We start from the raw sequence: 16881 nt of genomic DNA, 5'->3' as shown, positions 1-16881 counted from the left end.
GCTACCTCGTCCTTTACATAGAGTCTACAGTTTATGCTACCCAAGTGAACGCGAAGACTCTATAAATTTACCTTAGGAAAGGGACTGGAATTAATTATCTGATAAATGCAGCATAGCAGAAAACAGATTAAAAACTCTTATAAAGCGAATGAATTATGGTAAAACACGGTTTTCTACATATATTGAAGTAATATATGATTATCTCAAACAAGGTATTACTAAGAAAAGTATCAGATAAAAATATACTCTCGGTAGATCAGTTTTTTTACCTACTACATCAACCGGTGTTTAGAGAAACTGCTGCTTTAGCGAAAATTAGTAATCTCCAATGACAGCTCACATGTGTAGGGCAATTATCACTAAACCATTACATTTGGATCCTATTACCTGAAGTTTCTATTTCAGCGGATGGGGAAAAGACATTTCTGTAGATTTGTTTGTCGGAAAAGGACTAAGATGTAGTGAGATTCCTCTTTGTGGAAAACACAGAAGTAAATGATCTGAAATAGGGGAGCAATGCAGATTCAAGAGAGTACGTTTCGGAGTTATAATTAGAGTCCGTACTTATTGGCTGTAACAAATAAAGATCACATACGGAAATATCCCCACGAGCAGCCAGATTCATTTGAAATACTGAATTCTTATACTTACGTCGACGACTTTATTACAGGATAAGAAAGTGTACAAAAGACTCTAAGCTTATCGCGTAGAGCTAAACAAGTAATGAATAAAGCAACTGAATTGATGAAAAGATAGGAAGATGATGTATCCAAAATCCATCTATATAAAGTTGAAGAGCCAAAGTAGACACTTAAGATCATAGGAATATTTTTTAGGATACCAGTGGAGACAGTTTGGGAAAAGATATTTAATTTTTTAAAAATAAATTAAATGCAAAATGATACATTTTGAAAATGTCAGAGAAAATATTTAACCACTTCAAGTTAATAACTCCGTTCACTGTTAGACTGAAATCCATATTACAAGAATATTGGTTTCGAAAATTGACATAGGATAATGAATTTCCTACAAATATCATTCAAGAGTTAACAAATTGATAATATGAATGTCCTTATTTGAGTGTAGTTACAGTTCCTAGATATGTTTTGAATTCCGAAGCCGATGCTACAGAGATTCATTGCTTCTGAGATGCCAGTCAAAGGGCGTATGGTATAGTTTTTTATATTAAACTCGATACCGAGTGGGTAATTAAGAGTAAATTTCTGTACCTTCTGTTGCACTGAAATGTCGTGATGTACCCAAGTAGCACATGACGTAGCAAAGACGTTACCACAACCACTTTGCAACCTCTCAGACCAGTTTGCAACGTCTTGTGCTACTTGGGTACCTGTTAAGACAGCAACGTTTCCTCGTTTTGAATTACTTAAACGATTATTAGCAACGCATCTAGGATCTGAGATAAAAAGACGGTTTCATAGAAAGAAATCCCCGATAATATTGTATTGCATAGGTGCAAAAATTTCGTTTGTTGGATTAAGGGTACCGGCACCAAGAGAAATACTTCTTCGGCAACTGAATTTACGAGATTAGAAAGATAACATATTCGAGAAGCTGTTTCTATTGTCGAACGAAAGATAATCCAGCAGATATTCTGACTCGTGTTGTTCGAACTGACTTTCCTGTGAACAATTCCAAATGGTCATGCTGTGACCAATTGAGCTCGCTGAAGAGGTTTTGCTAAACGAACTTAAAATGAACTGCACAAGATTCTAACATAACGGGAATGTACTGCAAGCGATTTTAATGATATTCTGAATTTATCTTCTAACTATATTGAACTTATTTATATTGTAAGTTTCCTTTTCAGGTTTATCCGTAACGGTAAAAATCCCAAAGTAAGGGGTCATACAGCACCTTCTTTAAAGGAGATTAAAAATAACTGAGTATTTGATTTATTACAGGGCAACAATTTGATTATTACAAGAAACGTGTAGTAGTAAAAGAAATAAAACAGTTAAAAAGGGATAAGTAAGTTTATGACAAAAGTATTTTAACATCCCAGTATGCGTTTCCTGATAACATAGCACTAATTAGAGGGGTGGACCATTGTTCCATTCAGTATTAGGATCACAATTCCTCTTACATCAGGTACGCCAAACGTTCTGGCTGTTTTAAGGCGGAAACAACTGCAAAATGATCATTTACAGATGTTTCACTTGCTTCGGTAGAAACCAGGCACAACTTAGCAACTAATGCCCCCCCCTCGAGTTACCCAAAGAGCACTTTACGCCAGCTTACCCATTTTACACCACTTGGCTTGATTTCTACGGTCCGTTTGCTATGTAATTGAAGTATGGACGTAAAGAAATTTTGAATAAAATCTACGTCGTAGTAAAGGTATGTATGAGCACAAAAGTCATACACTTTATAAGAGACCAAACTAGCCAGTCTTATATTGTAATCCTAAGACATACTATCCCTAGGAGGGGAAAATATGCCAGAATAAGGAGTAAAAATTCTAAAACAATTATTGGAACTAATAAATAAATAAAAAAGATTGAAAAAAATAGTTGAAAATCTAGATGAGAATTTAGCAAACTATTATACTGCTGAGGGTATGGAGCAGAAATTCATCCCTCCCAGGTCGCCAAATTTCAATGAAATTTGAGATCCCGGTAACAAAACGTTGAAGAAAAGTTTGAAAAGATTTATTGTCAATCAGGGCGTAACTTTGGAAACGTTCATAATTATTTTTATAAAAAGTAGAGGGAGTATTAAATAGAGGGTATTAAAATAGAGGTTATGCTATCATTAAACCACAATGACATGCCGTAAGGAGGGAGACAATAACCTTATAATGTCATAAACGAAAATAGACTTTCTTAGTAGCAAACCATTACAAGTACACATATAAAATCTGGAAATTTGGAAACGTGATTACCTTAATAATTTCCAAAAGCATCGTAAGTGAATGTTTAAAAGACGATGTTAAGTTCAGAAATATTGCGTTAAAAGATGAAAATTTGACCTCAACCAAGTGGTTAGTTCGAGAATAGCTGATGTATTCCATGTTAGGGATAACAGGGTGAAGGTAGTGAATGTAAGACTGTTTGATCAAAATACGTTGAAAGGAAATGTCCTAGTTATTTGTTTAATTCCTGTGAAATGATTTTTGATGCATATTATAAATAATTATTTATTGCTAAATTTTAAGCAGTTGTTAGTTGCTAATTGCTAAAGATATCTGCTGTATATGATTTAAGAACAGGTTATTCAGATTCTAATCTGTTATTGTTAATATTTTATTGCAGTGCATTTGTATTTCCATCCTTTATATTAATTTTTTTGAAAATGTTTATTTACACGGGAGTGTTAGGAAATATAGCGTAAGAACACTGTTGCCATTTTGTCTCAGAGGAGCTCCTTTCGGAGCGGCGCATGCCTGGTTTGTAAGCGTCACTGAATCTTCCGCAAAAACTGTTCTTTCAGTTTTTTTTAGTTCTGATATCTACCATTTGAGTTTTATTATGGAATTTGCATTGAGCACGTGGTAACGATTTTTAAAACTGGATCATTGTTCTATTTTGTTTGTTACTGAGGAGTTGAATATGCTTTGATAATAGCACAAAATTGTCACAATGGTGAAAATAAACCATAAAGTGCAAAATAATTAGCTTTTATTTTATACTGCAGTTATATGTGTAAGCTTCAACGGAGTTGATTCAAGCAAAAAAAAATATTTATCACAAACCAAACAAAAGAACGTAAAAATTGAGAAAAGTGCGTTTCGTAGCAAAAGTTTGAATTAAATACTTTTCATATACGCCCTTTCATTAATTTGTTTTTCAAAATTTAATTAAAAAACTGTCTTTTATTATTTTACATGAGAAGATTTCATTAATTCCTTTAGATATTTATTTTTAATTATTGCAACAGTTATCTCTTCATATTTCTGCTCTCATGAAAAAAAGATGAATCATTTTGTAAGTCAACGATTGAATCTACTTTGAAACGATTTGGAGACGTTATTTTTGTATATTACTTAGAGGAAAACTGAAGGCAGTAAAAGCAGTGGAAGCAAAGACAGTAAAAGCAGTGGAAGCAAAGACAGTAAAACCCCTGAAATCGAAAACGATTTCCATGAAAAGCAAAATTCTTCCATCCAATTCACTCGAGCTCTAATCCTTTCCACTTATAGACGACATTTGAAGAAAAGATTCTTTATCTCGAAATTACATACTTCAAGAACTGCCTTATTTAAAATTTTATTGGTATTTCTTCCTTCTCGACCATCATAAGTAGTATATTTGCTCTGAATTCTCTACTGTAGTATATTCATTCTGGATGCTAAGGAATAACTGCGAGAAGAGAAGAGCTATTAAAGCAAAATAGATGCTCAAAAGGCGATTTTGAGAGACGAAAAGCAGGCAAGGAAGTTTCTGTAACTGCAACGGCACTTTTCCTTCAAGAATAAAGAAAGGAATCTGAGTTGGTACCAATTTGCGAGAGTAGGAACAATAAAATAACACGCAATTCCTTTTCCTGGTTGATTGTGATGATAATGCGATTGAGCACGAACTGGTTCATGAATTCTCGCTTTGTATCTATGAAGAAAGTGTTTAGAAGTGGAAACGCGTGAATTGGAGACGAATGAATTTTTGAGTTCATAATTGCTGCGCTTTGGATAGGTAGACGAAATGATAATAAGGCAGAAGTTGGAATAACAAAAATTGTTCAACCGTTATTAAACTTGGGATGCATTTGCGAACGAAATTAACAAGTATGTCATTTATGAAAGTAAGATAGTTTTACAGTTGCTTTGTATCACGGAATAAGCAAACATTACACAAGTTTGGAGAAACAAATAGGGTAAACATTTATCGCAAATATTATTCGAAATGAATCATTAAATAGGTATTTTGTTGAAAATGAGTTTCAAGTTATTATAGCTCTTCTTAAAGTTATTTTATGTTATAGCATTGCTAAAAAGTTGGAATACTACTAGAGTGCAAATGATTTGAGTGTAAGAATTGAACAGCACTCTGTAAAGTAACCGTTTTTCAAAATTTTCGTACTTTAAGAAATTTGAATTTACTAAAAGCAATTTAAATTTCAATTATTTAAAGGAATTTAAAATTTAAAACATTTACCGCCTATTTACTGGCCGTTGATCAAATGGTGTCGGAGTGAGAAGTTACGCTTTGAAATAAATTTAATAAATTAGTTAGTCCCAGTTTATGCGAATACATATCCAATTGCAAGCACATACTAATTAAATATCCATACATAAACGTCTAATAATAATGCGACAACATAGTTAAGAAAAAATAAGTACTAAAACATTTATACATCAGCTACATTCTAGCAACCGAAATCTATGGACGACAAATCGTAAGCGTGTTGCCAACGCAGAGCCCCGAATAAATGTAAATTAATTACGAGAAGCGCGAACGTAAAAACCTCCATTCTTCAAAGAAACATTATTTTTGCTATGTGGTGTAAATGTTGTAGAAACATTAGGAGAGAGTAGGAGGAGAGAAGGAGAAAGAAAAATAAGCAAGAAAAAGTAGGAGAGAGGAAAAATAAGCAACGCCTTCGACGGGAGTCGAGCCACGGACCTCTGAAATACCGGCTCAGTGTGCTGACCACTACACCACGAAGGCTGGCTAAGAAGGCGAGAGAAATACCTTACATACTTCCCCCTTTAAAGGGTGACTGGGGTTTTTAGGGGACCCAATCCCCAAAACCTGGGTGAGGAAAATCATCATCCATCAACCTTTTAGTTCGAGCACTACTGTAGAGACGTTAGGATTTTTGTGGAAGCAAGACAGATTGAAAAATATGCAACGTCTTCCCCGGGAATCGAACCACGGACCTCTATAATGCCGGCCCAGCGTGCAGAACCATTACACCACGAAGGCTCGCTAGGAAGGCGGGAGAAATACCTTGCAATGTAGAACTAAATTTTATTAATCTTGCAGCGTCATTAAAGGTTTTGAAATTAGGAATTTTTGAAAAAGCAATTATGCTTTTCTCTAGAATTGAGCCAGAGTCTGTCAGCTGCTAGTATGTTAACGTAATCAGATGTATCACAAGGACCCATAAGATGCATATATTTAATTCCTTATAATTCCCTCCAATTTAAAGAAAGGCTGGGATCATGAGTCAATATTGAGTCAATCAAGTCGTTAAAAAATGTCGTATACTACATTTTAGCTCCTTAAGGTCCATAATAAGTTCCACGTTAAGATAATCATAAGTTTACAGTATCATAAAATACTGAAAACATAGTCGTGCTTGGAATTCAACCTCTTTTCCAGTTTCTGGTTAGATATTCCTACCATTGTCTAGGCTGATTCTGACCACGTTTTGGGTATGACGACTCACTGGGAGGAATGCCGTCTGAACTGGGAGGTAGTTATACTTAGTGGGCCAAAACAAAGTACTCAATTCAGTTTGATTCCTTTGATAAAGATTTGATAAAGACACTGCGAATTGCTTCAAATTTCGGTTCTCTAAAGCTCCTTACATTCTTTTAATAATGCTCCAACTAAATGTGTTTGACAATAACTTGTTACCAACTTCGATTGTTCAACAGAAGATCATCTTTTTCTCAAATCGGACGGATATATGAGAAGAGCAACCCCTTATGATTTTGTAATATTGCCGTTAACATACCGGTTCGGTAAACCACTCTTGTTTCCTTAAGTTTTATTTTTTGTTCATGGCAACTGCTATCTTTACTGTTTTGCTCTGTACATCTGTGCATTGCGCAAGTATTACAAAACTGGTACTGAGCAAAATTAATCTTAGATTATAAAGAGTTCCACCTGATACCTTCCGTACATTTCTCCCATAAGTTTTTCATTTTTTTTTTATTTACGTCTTAGTTTACTGGCGCAAATTTTAATTCAATTTCCACCTAAAAATTTAAAGCCATTTTAGAACTCCGAGTAAAATTATGACAACTACAAAGATAGCAAGTGAAAACACGAGGATAAAATTTGCTTCGTGTGATTTAAAGCGTTTTTTTGGGGGGGGAACGTGTTTTAACACTCCCAAAATGCTATTTTTTTCATTGTCATTGCATATTTGCTATTTGATATCAAAAGTACATTTATGTAGATTAACATATATTTGAATTAGCACATATAGAATATTTATTTGAAATCCCTAGTGATACTTTAGCTCTCTAAGAAATCATCCAAATATAAATCATTATAATTGAACTGAGCATGAAAAGATATAGCTGATGTTATTGTGAGCTTATTGATGGTAACAGAGGATTCAGTAATTTTAATCTATTAAATGCTATATGAAATTAATTAAAATTACATTGAGGTGAGGTGTCTAACTTTTAAGTAAAATTATTTAAAAATTATCAGAATCAAAACTTACTGCATTTAAAGAAAAAAGTATAACATCAATTAGAATCTATTAAAAATAAAGAGTTGAGGTTAAATGAAACGAACCGAAGAATGAATTAATTTAAGAGGTAAGATAAGAACTGCTTACATTATTATTTGTCATTAATATGCAATTGAAATACTTTAATTCTAATTTTACAAAGCGAGACAACAGCTTCATAAAACTGTAATAAGTATTGGCAACAAAAACAGGCTGTTATTTATGCTTTCAGTATGTATCATACAGAAAGAGCTATTCAATTTCGTTCTTCGCTTGAATTTAATATTTTACTATTTTCGCCCATTTTCTGGAATAAAAATTCCACATTTCTTAAAATGTAAACTCGTATGTACAAATGTTTAAACCTTAAATAAATTTTTCTAAGATATTAAGCATAATACTATGGGAAAAATTAAGGAACTAATTGTTCTGAAGTATTTCAAATACATAGTGGATAAGGTAGTAATTGCATGCTAGAATGTAAGTAATTACAATTCCTGTTTCTCAAATATTGTTAGGAGTAATTTCTGTACAAATAGAGATTACAGTACACAATATATCTCCCTGAAAACTCGTTAATCGTGCACTGAGAATGTCGTTTATTTCCAAATGTGTAACGCAAAATAATTCTTGATTAAAACTACCAAAGTATTTATTATGTATTGAAAGACTGCAATACATTCGTTTAAGTAAATATACATGAATTCTTATTGAAAGCCATTAATTGTGCTATCTTTTAAATAAATATACACATTTGTTAAATTCTAGAGAAAATGTAATGAAAACTGAAACAGCAAACTTCTGTTCTTAAAACATATCATTTATTACATTTATAAACATTGCTAGTAAACATTTACAGGGGAATAGACTTCACTTACCAAAATGAAGATTACGTCTCAGTGAACAATTCTCTAACAGTGCTTAGTCATGAAACTTTATAATGGGCAGTGCACACAGTCAGTAAGTATCGATGGAAGAAATGAATATTATCACGAAAAGAAACCTAGAATTATGTTTTATGAATATATAACAATTTGTATAACGCACTTAATAATGAATATTACTCTGGTTTTGTGAGTCAAATAAATGTAAATTTCATTAGAAGTTTAAATGAACTACGTACTTGGAAAGGTTTTATGTATTCCTTAAAGGATACGATCTATTAATGAAATGAGTTTCTCCATCTAAAATTAAAAAAAAAAATGGCTGTTATTTTTCCATTTTTATATTTCCCTGTATTTGTCTTTCTTATTGTCTGAAGCATAATGAATGACATACAACTTCAAAAATGAATTTCTTTTGTTGAATATGTCTCCTTCAGGTGCAAAACGTTTAATAATTCAGAGAACGTTTGGCAAGTTGTAATATTTACTTTGTGGTTATAATGGATTTTGTTTCCATGTTTTGATTTTATTTTGAAATTTCTGATTTCATAACATACTTTTCTGCTTCCAAAAATATATTAGAGTCGTGATTTTGCTATATGTGCTTAAAATACTGATATTTCAAGAAGTGACTGACTGTAGAAGTATATGACTTTTTTTTCAAGGAATAAGCAAATAAAGCTAATCAACATTTTGTAAAGCAATTTGATCAAACTACTTCTGAAAATGAAAATAACGAAATTAAACAATCCAAAAGCATGACAAATATTTTGTAAGAAGTACGTTTCATCGCTAACATCTTTAGTTCAAGATTAGATTTCTACATTTCTACATGTCCAGAAAACAAGCAAGCCAGACAATTATGAAAGTAAAAAGATGATTGAATATTTCAAGATAAATAGCCTCTGGAAGAAATTAAAAGGCTCTAAAGCTGAAAATAAAGTCTCGGATCTAGGAAACCAGGGCAAAGTCATAGGTGAAAAAGTGGTTTCTTCGGCCCATAATTGCTCTCATCATAACTAAAATTTGATTGCTGGGAGCTCAGCTTAGATGTTATATGTAGCCCTTACTAAAATTTCCATATCTAAAAATATGTGCATCGATGCCTAATAGGAAAGACCTTCATTACACAGGACAAAAGCTTACGTTTCAGTAATCTCACAACAAAAGAAGGTTCGCCAAAATCATCACAAAGCCCATCAAAGCTGAAATCTATAGCATGGTACAGTATTTCATTGAATGAAAAGTCAAGATTGAGCTTAACGTATAATTCCATTTGAGTTATCTTTTCAAATTAGATATTATCCGGAATTTTTGGTGGTTACGTGGCTCCGAATAGCGTTTTATGGGCAGTAAAGTACTACTACCTCCAGCAAAAGTCTTTGAACATTTTCTTAAATCGAAAATATTGAATGAATATACCGTCCAACAAAAACCTAAAGGCTAGAAACTCGTTAAGGATTTATTCAGAATTCTTGAGAAAGTTGCTGAATAATGAAATTATGCTCTTAGACATATCAGTTCTTTGAAGACGATATTAATGGAGAAGAGGAATATAGTTTACTAAACTTATAATTAATCATCTTGTTGTGGGAAAGAGAAAGCGAGTTAGATTACATTTTCTGTAATGTATAGACCATTTAAAAATATTCAGGCTTTATAAACTACAATTGTGATATATTATTTCGGCTTTACTTGTTTATAATATAGTTTTGTGCCTTCTGATTTCATATTTGAATTTCCAGTTTGTATTTTCTTTTGTGTTTTTGGTGCTATAAATTAACAAAGTAATCATAATTTTTTCAACATCTTTTAAGAAATTATTGTTTTTATGAATGATAATTTTAAATACCAAAGTATATGTAAAATAAAATACCCATGAACAAAGGTTCTGATGAGCGGGCATACAGCTAACCAGTGACTGATACGTAAAATGAGTACTTTTATAGAGTATTAGATAGCATCCCAAGAGGCCCGCCTGACGGAGATTAGCAGTGTTATATTTTGATCTTAAAGTTATCACCAGTAATTATCTTACCACCACTCTTCAGTTAATAAATTTGTTAAGTTCCTCACTTATTTTGCACGAAAAGGAAATGTTGAGGAACCTAGATAACTGCTAAGCGACTTACCATTGAGTTCAAATAACTAAAGTAGTAGATTCAAGAAGGGTTAACTACTCATTATTTCACTCAATAAGATGAAGGGTTGGCCTCTTTATCGTGCTTACAATAAAGCCTCCACTTTTGATTAAACTCATAAGAAATAAAAATTAAATTAGAACTAACTAAGAGACTTAGCCAAAGCTAACACAATTACCTAACAAAGTTGGCTCTTAATTTAAACTTGCCGGTGAATTTCATAAGGCGCGTAATATACGGCCGAGCGTAATAGCTTCAAGAGAGATTAAGCCTACTCAGGATTTCTAGCTCTTTCTCTCACGTGGTAAATTGAACCTTCCTTAAAACTAATTCTAACTCATTTGCATTCATTCTAAAAACTCGTTCTGGTTGGGAGTTGTAATTGGAAACAAGAATCGATAGGAAAGTATATTAAAATTAAAATAACTGTTATAAAATTAAAATATACCTTGCAAATTAACCACATTTAAAGCAGTATTAAATTCGAATAATTTCCGAAGAACTTTCGCATATACACATCTTCCTAAACCTAACGTATACTAGAAGAAAGAATTAATAAAATCTTTAGTAAATCCTAAAAGAGAGAGTGTACATAAACAATATAGACATGTTTGGCAAACTGAATTTATGTATCACGACGGACTTGCCCAAGATTGTACCTAATGTATCTGCTTCAATTTTGGAATGTATGAAAAGACCTCTGCCAGCTTTTTGTGCTAATGGTACTTATTCACTTTAATTTACCGCAACTAATTGCATTTATTGGGTCAGTCCATAAGTTTGTGCGCATTAAGAGTTATAAGATATTTCTCCCGCCTTTCTAGCGTTCCTCCGTGGTGTAGTGGTCAGCACACTGAGCCGGTATTTCAGAGGTCCCTGGTCCGATTCCCGGGGAAGGCGGTTGCTAATTTTTCATCTCTTCGGCCTCTAAAAAAATCCTAATGTCTCTACAGAGTATGCGTAGAATTCACTATGACGCATTTCCTAAATCAATACAATTTTGAACATGTTGAAACTTGTCATCGTTTGACTAACATATTATTCAGCTCATCAATAACTTTCGTAAATATCGAAAGCATTTTAGTATCCATAGAAAATGAATATATATAATCAGTACAAACGTACTGTGTCACATTTTTTATTTTCATGTGGGGAATCTGACAGGTTTGCAGCAATAAAATTAATTGTGCACATGATGAACACACTATTAGTGTAAGGACTGCCCAGAAATGGTTTAAAAAATTTGAAGTTGGAAAAAGCAGCATTGATGACGAACCCCTTCAGGACGTTTTGAACTGTTAGAACCAAATCAAACGATTCATTCAGAAGTTTATAGTCTACAACTTTGCTGTCTAAACTCAGAATTGATCAAAAAACGTCCACGATGGGTGAATATCAAGAAAGTGTTGTTTCATCGGGATAACGCTAGACAGCATACGGATCGAACAACGTTGCAAAAAATTAGTGAATTTAATTGGGAGGTTTTGCCACATCCTGCTTACTTCCCAGATATTGCCCCGAGTGATTTTCACTTATTTCGTGCCTTGCAAATTTTTTTTTACTGAAAAAACAATTAAATTCTAAACAGGATGTACACAATGAACTTTCAAGTTTTTTTTTTTTTTTTTTTTTCATCAAAACCAGTCTTTCTACAGCAATGGCATAAAAGAGCTGCCTGTGAGATAGCGAGACATTGTAGATAATGGAGGAAAATATATAATTGATTAAAATGTTAAATTGTGTTTTTTATATTATTTAAAAATTTACCAAAAAATACGCAGAAATTTATGGACTGACCCAATACAAATAATCAATTTATCTTCTCAATCTAGAAAAGGGAATACTTGCTATATAAAAAGCAATTCTTTTGGGAATAAATTATATTTTTCCCATTTTCTGTAGTAACCTTTTACAAAAATATTTAGTTATAGATATTTATTTATGAACAATTGTATTGACTATTTAATAAAGAACTGTAATACATTATTAGCTCCTTTTTATTATTACGCCTTTGTGATGCAGTAGGCAATCATTATTGGGTAGGGAGTTAATGCATAAATTCTTTGAAGAAGTTTTAAAGTTTCATCCTCTTTCGTAACATAAACTATAGGAGACTCTGAAAGACATAAGCGACTTCTCGCTATGTCTTGGAAAGTATAACAGAGGCGTGGAAAGTCTGTAAGGGACCCTTTCACTTAATTCAGTAATTTAACATTAGACACTGCTCATGTTTACAGAACCAGCCAGAATTTATATCGTAAATCAAAAGTATTGAACTGAACTTAAATAAGTAAACTGTAAGTTAGCCCAACGGCTACACGGAGAAAATGCGCGCAAGTTGTTTCGACCCTAAAATCGTGGTGACAAGCATAATGGCGAGAATAATGCAACGCTGCAGATAAACTGCTAATCAAGAGACTCAACTAATAACATGGCCTTCAGCAGGCGGGAAACGCTCTGATTGAGCCATCTAAAACCTTTCTTTAAATATTATCTTTTTCCATCTCACTCGGATCTATTTATCTGTATTTAAATAAAGGCTTGTGACCCTTATCGAAACCATAGTTTTAGTTCTTATCTTGTAAAACAGAACCGTTCTTTTTTATCTTAAATTTATTTGTGTAATTTGATTTTTCATTCTGTAAATAATTTAGAAATTTATTTTAAACTACATTTAATTAACTAACTAAATCTAAGGTTCTTTATATTGACTTTATTTATTTATATTATGAAAAATGCAAATTTTGGTTGGGCATCTAAAGAGAGAGCTTTAAATTTAAATAGCTATGCCCACTTTTTTGCAATAATTATGTTCCCAACTATAATTACGTCCCTAACAGAAAACAATAACAAACTGGTACGATCCTTTTAAAATTCGACTGGTTAATATTAGTTTTAGTTCTCAATGAAAGTACTAGTTTTTTAACTTGACGTTAGGTACTTTTCCTGCCAGAAGTGGTATATTTTATTACGTATAATGTTTGTTTACCACCCAGTAGAATTAGTGAAAACGTGAGTTTTAATTTCAGATTTCGAGTTAAAATTTGGCGTACACATTTTATCACGAACGAAGAAGGCAAAAATTTTTCTAGAAATTCATAAGATCTAAATTTTCAGATAAATATTCACTTGCTTTCGGTCGAAATTCGATGCTTTAAATTTAGATTATAGCAAAAGGAGCATATCTTGACCTCTTTTATTTTTGAACTCAATTCAAAAAGAAGACAAATTCTTGAAATATTACCTTACACAGCATGAACAACTACTATATTAATATGTTCTCATTATTGGTTATTTTATAAGGGATTTCTTCCGCCTTCTTGGCATGCCTTCGTGGCGTGGTGGTCGGCACGCTGGGCTCGCATTTCAGATGTCCACGGTTCGATTCCCAGCGAAGGCGTTGCATATTTTTCAATCTCTCTTGTTTCCAAAAAATACCTATGTCTCCCGTACCTAATGTCCGTGGCAACCGAACTAAAAGGGTGGTGGATGATGATTTTCTTCACCCAGGATTTGGCGATTGGGTCCCCTAAAATAACACCAGTCGCCCTTTAAAAGTGGGATTATATAAGGTATTTCTCCCGCTTTCTTGGCATGCCTTCGTGGTGTGGTGGTCTGCATACTGGGCGCGTACTGCACACGTTCGCGTTTCGATTCCCTGCGAAGGCTTTGCTAATTTTTTATCTTGCCTGCTTCCAAAATTATCTAATCTAAACAAGTTAAAGTTGAAAAATGAAGAGCGGTCTTTCAGCTACACTGAATTTAATTAAGAGAAATGTGTTTAAGTTATGCATAAAATGATTTTTATAAATTTTCAAAAAATGTCATACATTAATAGTAATAAAGTTTTACATACTTTTTATGAATTTACCTTGTAAGTAAAAATTAACAATCCTATTATATTAATTTTTCTTTCAAAAGAAAACAAATATCCCATTTTTACCCTATAGAGTAAATTTTAATTCAACTTAAAATCTCGTACTGAAAATTTACTTTTAATTTTTCTGAATTTTTTGTTTTTGCCATTACGGAAATTAAAGAAACTGCAAACTGTATTGCTGAAAAAAAAAAAAAAAAAAAGGGAAAACTATCATTCAGTTAATTAAAAATGCTTTTAATCTAATCTCAAAGGAACTTGTATATTTTTCATTTTCTAGATAGAAATACGTTAGAAAGAGAAATGTTTTGAAAAAATATTAATACCTGTACTAACTTCTACAACCTGTTGCGTTTTTCATTAATCTAATTAATTCGCGCCTGTTAGAAACAGTGCGCAGACAATAGTCTTTGATTACATATTTTTTAACATACTATTGCATCTGTATACGTGTAAATAATTTTCATTATAAAAATTTAGTTTCAGTTTTAGATCGCACATTTCACACGCAAATGGTATATTTACGCCGTCATCATCATCAAGTGCTCATTTGGACTGTGTAAACATAATATCGCTTAAAGACACATTTTTTAATCCATTTGTAATCACTAAAGAGTATATATGTCCTTTAAATTGAAAATAATAATCTATTAAATACATCACATATAATAATGCGAATTAATGGTATGCGAATCTATCATTTTTAGGAAATTATCTTTATGAAACGACATTTAAAACGATTTTTGCAGCTATCGCATGGCAACATTTAAAAAAAAAATCTTGACCGAATGCAATTTGAAAATGCATTAACCAAGCAAAAAAAACTATTATAGTAAATCTTAATAAAAAGTATAATGTTTCATATTACTAAGAAAGAGAAAAGGAATATGCATTTTATACTTCTACCTTTTTTGTTGGAAATGTATTAATCCTTTGTAAAATGAGACTCAGAGAGGCAGAACTTTTTTCTCTACATCGAAGGGTTTCTTTGGTAACTGCAAGTAGTAAACTTTAGCTCTTAATCTTATATTTTCCTCCTTTTCCTTTTTCAAATCTGAAGCCTTCTATCTGAAATACCTTACATAGAATATCAAGGAGAAATTTTTTTAAAATGTTCCCTGGATGATAGCATCAAAGACATAATATGTTGTAGAGTCATAGCCTGCTTTTTTCAAGCAGGAGATATGAAAAATGAGCAATGCCATTCCAAGTATTCGAACGTGGACCTCTCGAATACGCGTCGAGTGCGCTACTGTTACAGCACAGAAAGGCAGAAAGCATGCAGAAAGGAAGGAGAAAATACTCCTCTTTGTATACTCCTCCTCTTTAAGAGCGACAGGGGATTAGAAGACACAATCGCCAAATCCTAGTGGTGAAAAATCATCATCCACCATCTTTTTTTTCGGTTCGTGCGCCACTGTAGAGTACTAGGTTATTTTGAAGCAGGAGATGTAAATAATGAACAATGGCCTCCCGGCATTCGAACATAGACCTCTCGAATACGCTTCGAGTGTGCTACCGTTATAAAGTATTTCTCCCACTTCCCCAGCGTGTCTTCGTGGTGTAACATTAGCACGCTGGGCCGGTATTCCAGAGGTCCGTGTTTCGATTCCCGGTGAAGGGGGTAGCACATTTTTTATCTTGCTTGCTTCCAAAAATCCTAATGATTCTACAGTGGCGCCTGAACTAAAAGGGATGTGGATGATGATTCTCCGCACCCAAGATTTGGCGACTAGGTCCCCTAAAACCCTAGTCGCCCTTTAAAAAGAGGAGTATATAAGGTATTTCTCCCATTTCCCTAGCGTGCCTTCGTGGTGTAACGGTAGCACGCTGGGCCAGTATTCCAGAGGTCCGTGGTTCGATTCCCGGCGAAGGCGGTTGCATATTTTTCATCTTGCTTGCTTCCAAAAATCCTAATGACTCTACACCGTTGTAGAGATATTAGGTTCTTTTTTTTAAACAGAAGAGATGAAAAACGAGCAACGCCCTCGCCGGGAATCGAACCACGGATCTCTGGAATACGCTTCCGGCGTGATGAACACTACTACTACACTACGAAGGCATGCTAAGAAGGCGGAAGAAGTACCTTATACCGCTACACCACGAACGGATGCAGAAAGGAGGGAAAAAATACCTGAGCGTGGCCTGTTTTGACCATAAGACCAACTTGTTTGGTTAGGTGAATCAAGCTGCGTTCACTTCTGGTAACTTATAATGTTATTATTTTAACTTATTTTCATAATTAAAAAATGCAAATCCTTACAACAGAGAAATTTAATTTTTGAATAAAATATATCTTATTACTATATGTACTTAAAGTTTACTACTTCGTAAAGATAATTAGTGATTACTAATTACTTCAAGTTTTATATTCTAAATAAATAACATAATCTTGAAAGTTTAAAAAAATAAGAAACGTTTTACCCTTTCAGTGTTGTATAATGCCTAACATTTTATAATTATAGTACAAGATTTTTCATACGATCAGATTATAGGCTACGTAATTTCATAAAACTTATGTGAGTTCTCTTACTTGTCTATATTCTTACTTGTCTATATATACTCTTACTTGTCTATATTCTGTCTGAGATACCTTACTTTTCATTGTTAG

The 16881-nt window shown here is 33.0% G+C and overlaps 1 non-coding gene across 1 annotated transcript; it reads left to right on the top strand.

The window, feature by feature from the left end:
- The first annotated feature begins 16075 nt into the window (after positions 1–16075).
- TRNAT-AGU (transfer RNA threonine (anticodon AGU)) lies at positions 16076–16147 on the top strand. Its single transcript has one exon. It is a non-coding gene; the product is annotated as a tRNA-Thr (tRNA).
- Positions 16148–16881: the final 734 nt, after the last annotated feature.

The sequence above is a fragment of the Stegodyphus dumicola genome, chromosome 1 (assembly GCF_044657685.1).
Source record: "Stegodyphus dumicola isolate Sdum_Otavi_A_Nest chromosome 1, ASM4465768v1".
In the NCBI taxonomy this organism is placed as follows: Eukaryota; Metazoa; Arthropoda; class Arachnida; order Araneae; family Eresidae; genus Stegodyphus; species Stegodyphus dumicola.
The sequence above is the reverse complement of the archived record's forward strand: the minus strand, read 5'-3'. Positions and strand labels throughout refer to the sequence as shown.